We start from the raw sequence: 11,418 nt of genomic DNA, 5'->3' as shown, positions 1-11,418 counted from the left end.
GCGGGGGTTTTATCCTGCCCGCTGCAATCAAGTGCCAAAGACCCATATGACTCTTTACACTGTTACCGGCTATACGATGGTGGAACAAACCAGTTGATTTCATTCTTGAGTCTTATTTTGGAAAAAAGTATCTAAGAGGCTCAGAATGTGAAAGGTACACAGAAGCGTATATGAGGGGTGTCCACCTGCCTTAGCCAAATCGTCTGCACTCTTATTGCCTACATTATCAACGGGAGAAGGTATTCACTGAAGGTGGACTTGATGGGGCAACGTGAGATATTTTGTTGTAATTTGTTTCATTCGTGTTATTATGAATAAAATTATTTTTAAAGAACATTATATGATGAAACAGACTGGAAGACATGAAAACGCGTTGCATTTTAACCTACTGTAAACAACGATTCAACCTAGTGCAAATGTAATGTCATCGTTATCAGTTTGGGGCTACTCCCAATCCCCAGGAGGATTCGTCAAAATATAAACATTTTAACGCTAAACGTTATTTGAACTTTGTATTCATTAATTATAGAACAAAACTGCTCACTTGCTTCCTGTTATGTACATTTTTAGATAACGCTGCAATAGACTAACAAAAGTCATTCTGTAACTTGCTACAACAACGAATTCATTTTTCTAGAATACAACATTTGCAATGGGAATTTATCCTTTAGCTCAGATGGGGCACTGGTGTCCCTTTTATATTCTTTTTCTCAGACGCTCTTAATTACAAACAAAATATATATTTTGGTATTTTTTAATAATGAAAAACAATCTAATACTTACTAAAATATATCTGTTAGAATACCGGAATTATATTTGTATTGAAATATATAATCCAAAAAAAGTAGTTTAAAAAAAAAATTTTCATTCATAATCAAAAATTTATCAATAATTAATCTTTTAAATTAAAGAAATTTCGATTATGAATAATTCTTTCTCTTAGATCCAAATAACTGTAAATAGGTGCAAATTCGAAAAAGTATTGTTTGGAAGAGATCCGCGTTTAGAAGATTATATCTTTAACTCAGAAAAAAAACACCGATGCTGTATTTCCTAATCATAGATTATTAACTAAATATAATATTTTTCGCTTATTTTGAAACTAACTTTGACTTGAAACTTTTGAGTACACTGAATAATGAAAAAAAATATGAAAAATATGTTTAATAAAAAAACTCTGTGTTAAAGGGTTAAAAAACAAAGTTTTTGAAAAAGGAACATAAAATATTAAACTTGTTAACGATAGTTAAAAATTTCCAATAAATTTTGCCGATCAAGACATTGAATAACTAAATCAATATTGTTGTTTTTTTAAATTTACGTGAGCTCTTAAAAAATAGTTCCTGTTTTAATAACTTTTATTTGAGTGCGTTACTGAATGCGTAAATAAAGTGCCCCAGCTCCCTGTCCAACCTTCTCCTGCACGCTTCGGAAATTCGAAAACCTTATAGTCACATTGACCTAATGTCTCCAAGTCTCAGGACAGCTTTGGATTCCCTTGTTTCCTTCCCAATGTTTCAAGGAGCAAGAACCAGAAAGGTATTTAAAGAGGACATCAGCGTTTTTTCTCTCTCAAACTTTAGAAATTTGAAGGAAGAAAAACTTCTCATTTTAACGGTTAGTGGACTATTTTAAACATTTTTCAATGCATTTTGATCTTTTTACTACTCCCTTGACTCATTTTGAGGATTTTGACTCATTTATTCATAGAAAAGGACAATCTTTTTGAAGTATGTACCACTATCTCAAAGAGAAATTTACTAAAAAATTCATAAAGGTTCAAGAAGTGCTATTTATAGGTTATTTAAAGGCTCTCACACTACCACAATGGCATCAAAAGTTTTTTTTTTTTTTACATCAGTCTGAGTAGTGGAGATATTAAAAAATATTGTAGTAAATAAAAGTACAAATTTTGGTTTTGTTGTTAATAAACATTTTTATAGGTTCAGTTAGATAGATAGGTATAAGAACTTGAAACTTTTAATTATAAATAGTCATTAAACAATTAGTAATTCATTAATGTGGCTTGTAAAATTGTTTGTTTTGTTTTTCTTTTCTTTCTTTAGCAATTCATTTATATTAACTGAAGTTCTTTACCTTGCAAATAATGTTGGATTTTAACTTCAAACTATATTCTTTTTTATTTCATGAAGTTCATAATAAAGATATTAAAATTTTACGATACGATGCCCCTCACTTTTTTTTGGGAGGGGGGGCAATTTTTTTCTGCTCTTATAGAAAACAGAAAAAAAATGACTTAAGAAATAAGATTTTGTGAAAATAAGTAATCAAGAGAAGAAAATGGAAGATCTCATACTCAGCAAATCTCCAAGTTACAGTGCCTAATCCAAGGAGCATCCTACACTCTAAATACAGAAACGTTTGTTCTCAAACATATATTGATCTGAAGTATCGACAATATATGATAGACAAATTGTGAAAAATTGAAACATTTATCATTTAAAGAAGTTTCAAAAATTTTATCTAAATGCAGTGTATTCAGTACTAGAGGAGTGGAATTTTTTGCTCATTTTGGCAAAGCTCTTGTGGACAAAATTATTATTACTAGACAAACAAATGCGCATTTGTGATGATGTAAAAATTGTTTTGGCTTGGATTTAAATCTTTAGCAATCTATCAAAATTCCTTAATTTTTATTAACAACTGGGCATATTTTCAATATTCTGGCAATGACCCTAGCAATTAAAAAAACATCAATGTAAGGAATACCGGGAAAGTATATATCGGGCATTGGTAACTTACCTTAAAAAAACATCAGTAATGATCTGCAAAAAAAAAGACAGCAATCCATTCTCCACAAAAAGGCACCGTGAAATTGAAGGACTACCGTTGCATGCTAATTGTTTGTTATCTTGCCTCACGCAATTCACAGAAGAATTGTCATTACCAATTACGCATGTTTTCAATTTTCCTGCTCTTAAATTATCTTAATTATATTAAATTATTACTAGATTTCTGATTAAATAAACGTTTTCACATAGATTCCTTGATACTTTTATGTTACATTTCATACACATATGGTGCCTACTACAGGAAAGAATTTCCAAAAAAAATAGACAAATATTTTCCGACGATGAAAGAAATTTTAAAAGTTTTTTAATTTTATATTTTAAAATTATTTTAAAGTGTGTTCTTGATAAAATGTCTAAAATGGGAAATCAGGAAGAAGCTCAACTAACTGATTCAATTTTCAAAAACAATATTCTATCTAAAAATATAGAAAAGGTCTGGTAAATCCATGAAATACTCATAGAATTTGCTTGTTTTGTTGAATATATACATGGTATTTTCCTCAATCGCTCACAACAAAGAAAAAATGGTTTTTCTATATCAAACAATTGTCTCCAAGTGGATAGAATTTTGAGTTTTTCATTTTTAAAATGAAACAATTCGTTGAAAATAAAAAGCATTTTATTACAATCCAATTTTCCATAAACGTGATTTCTTTTCTCTCACGTGAACTTCAGCAAATAAGTTGAAACTCCACTGCGGCTGATGAAAAGTTTTTTGAAAAATATTTCATTTAGAGAATTGCAGAAATCTTTTCAATATAGCAGAGGAATGCTCCGAAATAACATGCATAAAAAAAAACTTCGCAATTTGATAACAACACGTTACGAGCTTTCTTTCCTTCATCTTTTAGACTGTCACGTGACATATACTGTTGCGACATTTCTAAAATTGTATCATTAGAGACAAAGTCGACCTGGATGAAGAAAAACTTCTATCATATGCCCAGTTTCTGCGAAACATTCAGCCAAGGTTTCTGAAAAACAAACTTGACGAACAGATGTTTCTTTATTTACGTTTTCACCTTATAACCTCTCACGTGACATCCACTGCTGCGACATTCTCAAAATCGTATCATTAGAGGCAAAGCAGACCAACGAAGAAAATATTCTATACATGCATCCGACTTCTTTCAGTTACATTTATGCATTTCATCAAGACTCTTCACTAAAATACCCTTTCCTAAGTTCTGTAATAAGAAGGAAAAAAACGATTTCTGAATCTGCAAAATTGAAGAGTGGCTAGACAGCAGCACTTTTGCTTGAAGCACAAAATAAAAAAGCAAAATATCATCGAATACAGAGCACAATGAAGGCATGCTCAAGAGGATATATAAACTAGAAGATGGATACACATTTTATGTTATCCCAAAAAACCTTGTGCCATTGCAATGATCGAAATTTTTTCCGGTTCATTTTCATTTCGTTCCTTTTTTTTCCTTTTTTCGGGATGATATGAGTCCCATTTCTTGCATTATCTTTGATGGCATCCACGAGGGATGTCACGTACAAGCGCTTTTTCTTCACATAAAAGACGAATTTCGAATCTGATGGAAAACACTCTATGGATTTTTGGCAGTTGCGCCTTTTTCTTCTTTTGTGTCTTTTTTTGAGTAGATTCAATACTTAAATTGAATCCTTTTCCTGCGTGTAATTTTTTTTTCGATATATTTCTTGCTACATCAGTTATTTTTGAAATATAAGTGCTTTTTTTTATTTCCAAGGCATGAATAAAAAACATTTATGTGAGATTCCTTAAATTAGAAGGCACTTCTCAAAAGAAAGGAACAATAACGTTAACCGCAACTCATCGGTGAACTTTTTAATATGGACACAACTCAAAATGCGTGTTCATAGAAATTAACCCTGCTCAAAATTCGTGTTAAAGAAAGTGGACATAGCTCGAAATGCGTGTTAAATAAAATGGACACAGCTCAAACTACGTGTTTAGAAAAATATCAGTAGCTCAAAATGTGTGTTTACGTTAATGGAGAAAGTTTGAAATACGTGTTAAAGAAAATGGGCGCAGTGAAAAATGCACATTTTCAATGTTCAACTCAAATTTAACAACTAAACGAAGAATTTCGTGCTTACTTTTCCTTACTTATTTAAACACTAAGCATAATTATAACGGGACAAAGTCCTAAACTTCGTAGTCGTGTTGGCTAGGTATATTACAGTTGTAACCTTACAAGAGATGTTTAAGTATTCAGAAATCTGAAAGATAAGGTGAGTTTCAATATTCTAAATTGCAACAACATAAACTTACCATCACTATTGTTAGTTTATAGGACGTGTAGTAACCTTATAAAAACAACGGTTGACTTTCAGAGTCTTTAAAAAAATGCTAATTTAATAAAATGCATCAAAAGATTTATGCAAACTGATGATATCACATTACGAATTTATTTTAATTTATTAATTTATTCTTTAAAAAATAACAATACTTAAAAAGGAAGTTTAGAAAACGAAATCAAATACTAAGTCCATTTTCTTAAATAGCTACATACACTTGCTTAAACACGCAATTTGAGCTGTGTCCATTTTCCTAAACACGTATTTTGAGCTGTACTCATTTTTGTAAGCACACATTCTGAGCTGTGTCCATTTTCGGAAGCACACATTTTGAACTGTGTAATTTTCTAAACTTTTTTGGAATCATACCTTTTGAGATGTGAGCAGAATAAAAAAGTTACCGACGTGCTACTTTTCAATTCCATTGATACTTAGTTTATGCGCTATAAATACTCACTACTCATGCAATAAACTTTTTCATTTAAATAAATTAACACTATAAGGAATTTCAAAACATCAGATTACCTTAAACAATTTTATGAAGAAAAAACTATTGACATTGTGTAAGCTGCAATTCGGACAATCCTCTACTTTCCATGCAAGAAAATGGCATTTCCTTGCTGAAAAATCTCATAAAAATTGAAAGAAGTAAAGGACAAAAATTTTAGCATGGATTAAAACACTAAATGACTTTTTCTAAAAACAATCTTTCATGCCGTAAAATATAATTTATTTATTGCTTTAATTTGTTAAGAATATTATCAAATTGACATACCATTCAAATTTTTATTTCATTCAGATTTTTATTTGTAAACTTCTACACACTATTTTGAAAAATTTGTATTACATTGGCTCAGTGAATTGTCCATTTTGACAAGAAAAAAAATAATTTCAGGAATTTATAAAAAAATTTGCAATAATTTATTGAGAAAAAAAAAATCTATTTATTCAACAAGAAAAAATTTACAAGAATTATTATTCCTGTCACTGTATAGAATTATTCATTTAGTATAAAATTTTTACTGTGAGTTAAAGTTAAACTTACTCGTTGTCATGACAACAAATTTAAGCTTAGATTAATGCTATGTATCCACCTTTTGAAAACAACCCTTAGAGTGACTATATGATTTATAAAGAGGTTGTGAACGTTTGATGATATTAATAAGCATTGAGTTAAAAACCTTGAGCCATAAAAATTCAATATAACCCTAAAGAGCTTTTGTTCTTATGGCCATGCTATAATTCCCTAAAAACCAAACTTAATGCCTCAAAAGGTTGACCTTAAATATTATAATTAATTAATAATAGTTATTAAGTTACGAAATCAAACACAAAAATGTACTTAAACTGAATAAACAGGCACGACAGCCCGTGTAAAGCCAAGACCTACTGTGTTTATCACAGTTTTCTTGACCTTTGACTCTCTGGTGCAGAGCATATGTTCCGTTTGGGGGTCATCTAAACGTGGACCTCTCAGTATTTAGTCCCCAGGAATGAGTGCGGTACTTATTTATCAACCCACTGAAGGGATGAAAGGCTGAGTCAACCATGCCCGGTCCGAGGATAGAACCTAGGATCTAGGACAAGGGTGCGCGAAGTGCTACCACACAACCATCGGGCCTTTAACAGAATAAACATGGCTTTTGATTTTTGAAAGTCAATATCTGGTAGATAACCACTATTTGGAAAATATATGGCCGGGATAGCATGGTTGGTAGAGAACTGGGCCCATGTCCAAGAGCTCGTGGGCTCGATCTCCGCCGGCCGAATGCTCCCTGTGTGTAAATGGTGACTGATGCACGTTAAATCTGTCGAGTCATGAAGTCCTCCATATTCTCAGAACAAATCATACCTCTGAGGTACTGATCCAGGAGTTTCCTTGTCTTCTGGATTAGTTCAAGTTTACAAGGCTACGGAGTTGAACATTAGTAGTCGTAAACCCGAAATTGAGTCGGCTGTTCAACGACGGTTATAAAATTCAATTCGTGTTTGACTCATTTATTGCTCTAACCATTTAACGCCATATCTTAAACTCGTTATATATTAAATGAGTTTATACAAAGGTAATTCCATGTTAAAAAAATATTTTAATGGATATTCATTTTATTTATTTTTATTTCGTAAGAGTCGAAAATTTTTAAACTGCAAGGTAAGCAAATTTTTACATCATTTTAATGTAATTTTAAATGACAAAATAAATTTGAAAGAAATTCATAAATACGCTTTTTTTATCATATTATATAACGTTTTTTAGCGATTAATAGTGATATTTTTATAACTGTTGTGAATTTGTGACAGTTATTTATGACTTTTTGTCTAAGTTTTATCCATCTTTTACCAAAACACTCTGTGATAATCACTAAAATGATGCAGAAACGTTTTCGTAATCTAATTTTTTAATCTCAGATAACTTACTACATTAATTAAGTTCATAAAAATATGCAAAAATTAAGAATTATTCAACTTTTGATAATTTTCATAGGTGTAATAATCTTGAATAATTTTCGGTTTTTTTAAAAGTTTAATAAATTAAATATTTTGTAATTTTTGTTGTAAAAAGCCTGAAAAATAGGCGAAAATACTGGAGACTTTACTATTTTGCCTGATGGTGATATTAGCGAATAGGCGGATTCTATTATTTTTTAGGTAATTATAACTAACCTATGTATAACTGTAACTAATATCCTCTATGAGTATTCTTTTATATGTGTGTTTGATATAATAAGTAATGATTCTCTAAGCGTTATTTTTTATATATAAATATTCTGACAATGATCGCTTAGCAAAAGAATTCTTATTTTTAGACTACTACATCTTTGCTAATGCTTCCAGGAAACTACTAAGAAGTTTCGATTTCTTCTCTATAATATATATCTAACATCGTGAATCTAACATAATGTGTGCAACAAACATCGTTTTTTAAGTACTTTTCTATATGCTATTTTGATACAAAAGAAAATCATTCTTTGTGCATTACTTTTCGTATTCTGACAATTTGATTCCAGCACGTAAGAATTCTTTGTAAATAAATGACCGATACGAAGCTAAATAAATCCTTATAACCGGTTACTTGAAGCTTTGGCACGCTTTCGGCAATTTGTGGTTATATTCGGCCTCATTTTTTATACCTTTTAGTTTGCTATCCCATAAGAGCAATATCTAAGGCCAAGAAAACTGGCCAGTAATGGCAATAATTCATCTAAGGAATAGAAAATATAAACGAGCAACCTAAGTATCCCGCTGCAATCTTGTTTCACTTCTTCTCCCTTTCGGATCCCTGTGTTACATGCCAGAACAGAAATTAATCAAGAGCTTGGTTTTTTGAAAAAGCTGCCAAAAGAATACTTGTTGCCGAAGATGGCGACAGATTCTGTTAGAGAAATAACATTGTTACCTAAGGGGGTTTCTTTGGAGATAAAAATTTATTCCAGAAGAATTTGGGCTTGACAACGGGGTGATTTCGCAAATTTACTTTAGTTCATACGCTCCCGTGCGTAAAATTTAAAGCAACTGCGCATGCTCGTGTTTTTTAATGGGACACCTGCAAGTGACGTAGTATGGGTATATCAATCCTGATAGGTTGTCAAGGATCGAATCTCTTAAGTAACACATTCTATATTCTTACACAAAGATTCTATCATAAAGATTCTTTCACTATATATTTCTTAACACAGAAACATGCATGACGCCATGTAGAACATAAACTAATTATGCATCGAAGTTGCCAGGTAAACAAAGCAAAAATAAATCACGATTACACTAAAATAAATAAACAAATAATAAATCGAAGTTAAGTAAAAGACGTAGACAAGAAAGAATTATATTTCAACAAATTCGATGTGCCATACTGCGCTGTGTTTAATCATCTTCACGTTAATTAACATTCTGACTTATGCGAAGAAACTTAGCTCAACTTTAACACGCCATTTTGCTTATAAGCAATCAGCTGGAGCTGACGTCATAGATCACATGTGTGGGTATTGTGATCTTCTTCTTGAAGTACAAGTACCCGATTCTGCGTTTCTTTACGATTTGTTGGCGTGGTTTTACGGAGCTACAAACAAGAACTACATTTTTCAATAATTGGTTGATTTAATAAAAATAAAAATTATTAGCTATAGTTTAGAATTAGGGTTGTCTAATTGCACTAGGTCCATATTAAAATAGATATTTTCGCCATTTCAAAATTTAAGATATAAAGTTTATGTTGGAAGAATTGTTCCACAACATCCACATCAATTTAAAATGTTTTTTATTTGGTAGTCGAAGTAAAGATGATATTCCACAACGTTAGCTTTTTTAACTTGCAGGTTTTTGCAAATGGGCAAAATTAGCAGGGTAACGAAATATAGCAAATGGCTTTTAAAAAATTGTAAGTCAGTCGTCACCCGATTGCCACTTTTTTTTACCAAAAATGCACCCCATTATCGTTTTTAATAAAATTTAGAATTACGAATACTTTACAATATTCTGAAAATTAGTATATTTCACGCTTGTTTAAAACTATCTTAATTTTAGAAATAAGCCTTGTAATGTTACCAAATTTTGAGAAATGGTTCAAAATAAATGTCTTGTATTATTAATATCAATTTTTTATAATTTTCACTGTTAAAAATGCTACAATTGGCCACTGACCAGCAGCAAAGTTTCCTGATTTCTCCTATACTTTACTACAATTTTCTTTACCTTTCTAATGCTATCAACGCCAAAATAGAATTACAGAAAACTGATTTTAAAAAAATTATTCTTTAAAAAAAAATGTTTTATTATTCAAAAATACCAAAAATATAAAACTCTGCAATATTTTTGTCGCTTATGTTGATTTTTCAATTGCACGGCAGTAATACAGGTTTATATATTCTATGAAAAACACATTTTTAAATATTAGCTCATTTATTATTAATAATAGTGGGAAAATATACTTTTAGTTTTCGGTTTTATTTTTGAAAAATCCCATTTCTAACGTAGAGGTACTTGTCAAGTTGACCGCCTGTAAATTGAACTCAATTATTAAAATCCGAATTTATCAGATATAATAGTAGTCTTCAACCAGCGGGTCACGAGCCGGTACCAGTCTGTGGGTGAAATGGTACCAAGTGACACAAAGAGCATTAAACTATTCTCAATTTGTTACTGTGATGAATTTCTCTCGTTCTTATACGACTTTCCATGGACGAGAGGTTTACCGCAGAAACGTCACTTGAAGCCACACCGCATGCAATTGTATTTTACTTTGTAAGCATGTTTAAATGATAATATTAAAATAAAATTATGATGACCGGACTGTGTGGTGGTCAGGGAACTGGGTTCGAATCCCGGGCAAACCATGGATGTTCTTTCATTCTCTGTACTATCTGTTCTTACTGTGGGAGTAACGTTGGCCCACCTAATACGGTGCCCTTGAAAGAGTGACCAACAAATCTCCCAAATCAAATGCCAGAATTGATGAAATGTTAACACAAGCAGGCATTGGAAATTTTAAAAAATGTAATTAAATTATTATAATTAAAATTATTAAATTAAACTATTATAATTGAAATTATTAAATCAAAACAATTTGAAATATAAGCATTCAATGAAATATATAAATTTATATCAATGAAATCTTTAACGATGTGTGCAAAAAAAATTAAAACTCAAAAAATTAAAAATCAAACTTTCTTTATGCTTATAAAGAATTTATAAAGTTTCATATAAAAAAAGATATCTTAGCACAAATAAGTACTAGTGGAACACATACTTCAACATTATAGTTTTATTACCAAGTTTTTCCATATTTCTTCTTGTTTATGCATTTTTTTTTAAATCCCGCACTGGCTTCTTGCTCTTCTTATAAGAGCCACCTCGACACGTAAGAAATTTTCACGTTTCTGGTAACACGGAAATAATGTACTAATATTAAGTTAAAAACACACCAACGCAAAGAACATTTTTCTCTTCTTTCTCAACTCTTAGTATTTCCATTTATAATGGATGTTTTCTTTTCATGCTAGCAAAGCATTTTCCCTTGGGCAAAATTTCCTATTCATGCATTTATCAAAACCCAGAAACAAAGAAGCAGAAAAGAAAAACTTTGGCGACGTGATCAAAACGTAATTTTCTTCCCCCTATCCCCATGTAAATGAGGATTCGCGAAAAGTCTCCTTCTGTAAGCAAAGCATTAGCCAAAGAATGTCTCAAGTTTTCTGTTACTCCTCGAAATTCACAGCTGGAATTGTTTTATTTAGCCAATGCGCCAAATATTTTAATATGTCAGCCATGAATGAATTGGTAAACAGTCGAGGGGATATTTAAAATTTTTAATAACGGAAAA

The sequence above is a fragment of the Parasteatoda tepidariorum genome, chromosome 5 (genome assembly GCF_043381705.1).
Source record: "Parasteatoda tepidariorum isolate YZ-2023 chromosome 5, CAS_Ptep_4.0, whole genome shotgun sequence".
Taxonomy (NCBI): Eukaryota; Metazoa; Arthropoda; class Arachnida; order Araneae; family Theridiidae; genus Parasteatoda; species Parasteatoda tepidariorum.
This window is presented reverse-complemented; position numbering follows the sequence as displayed.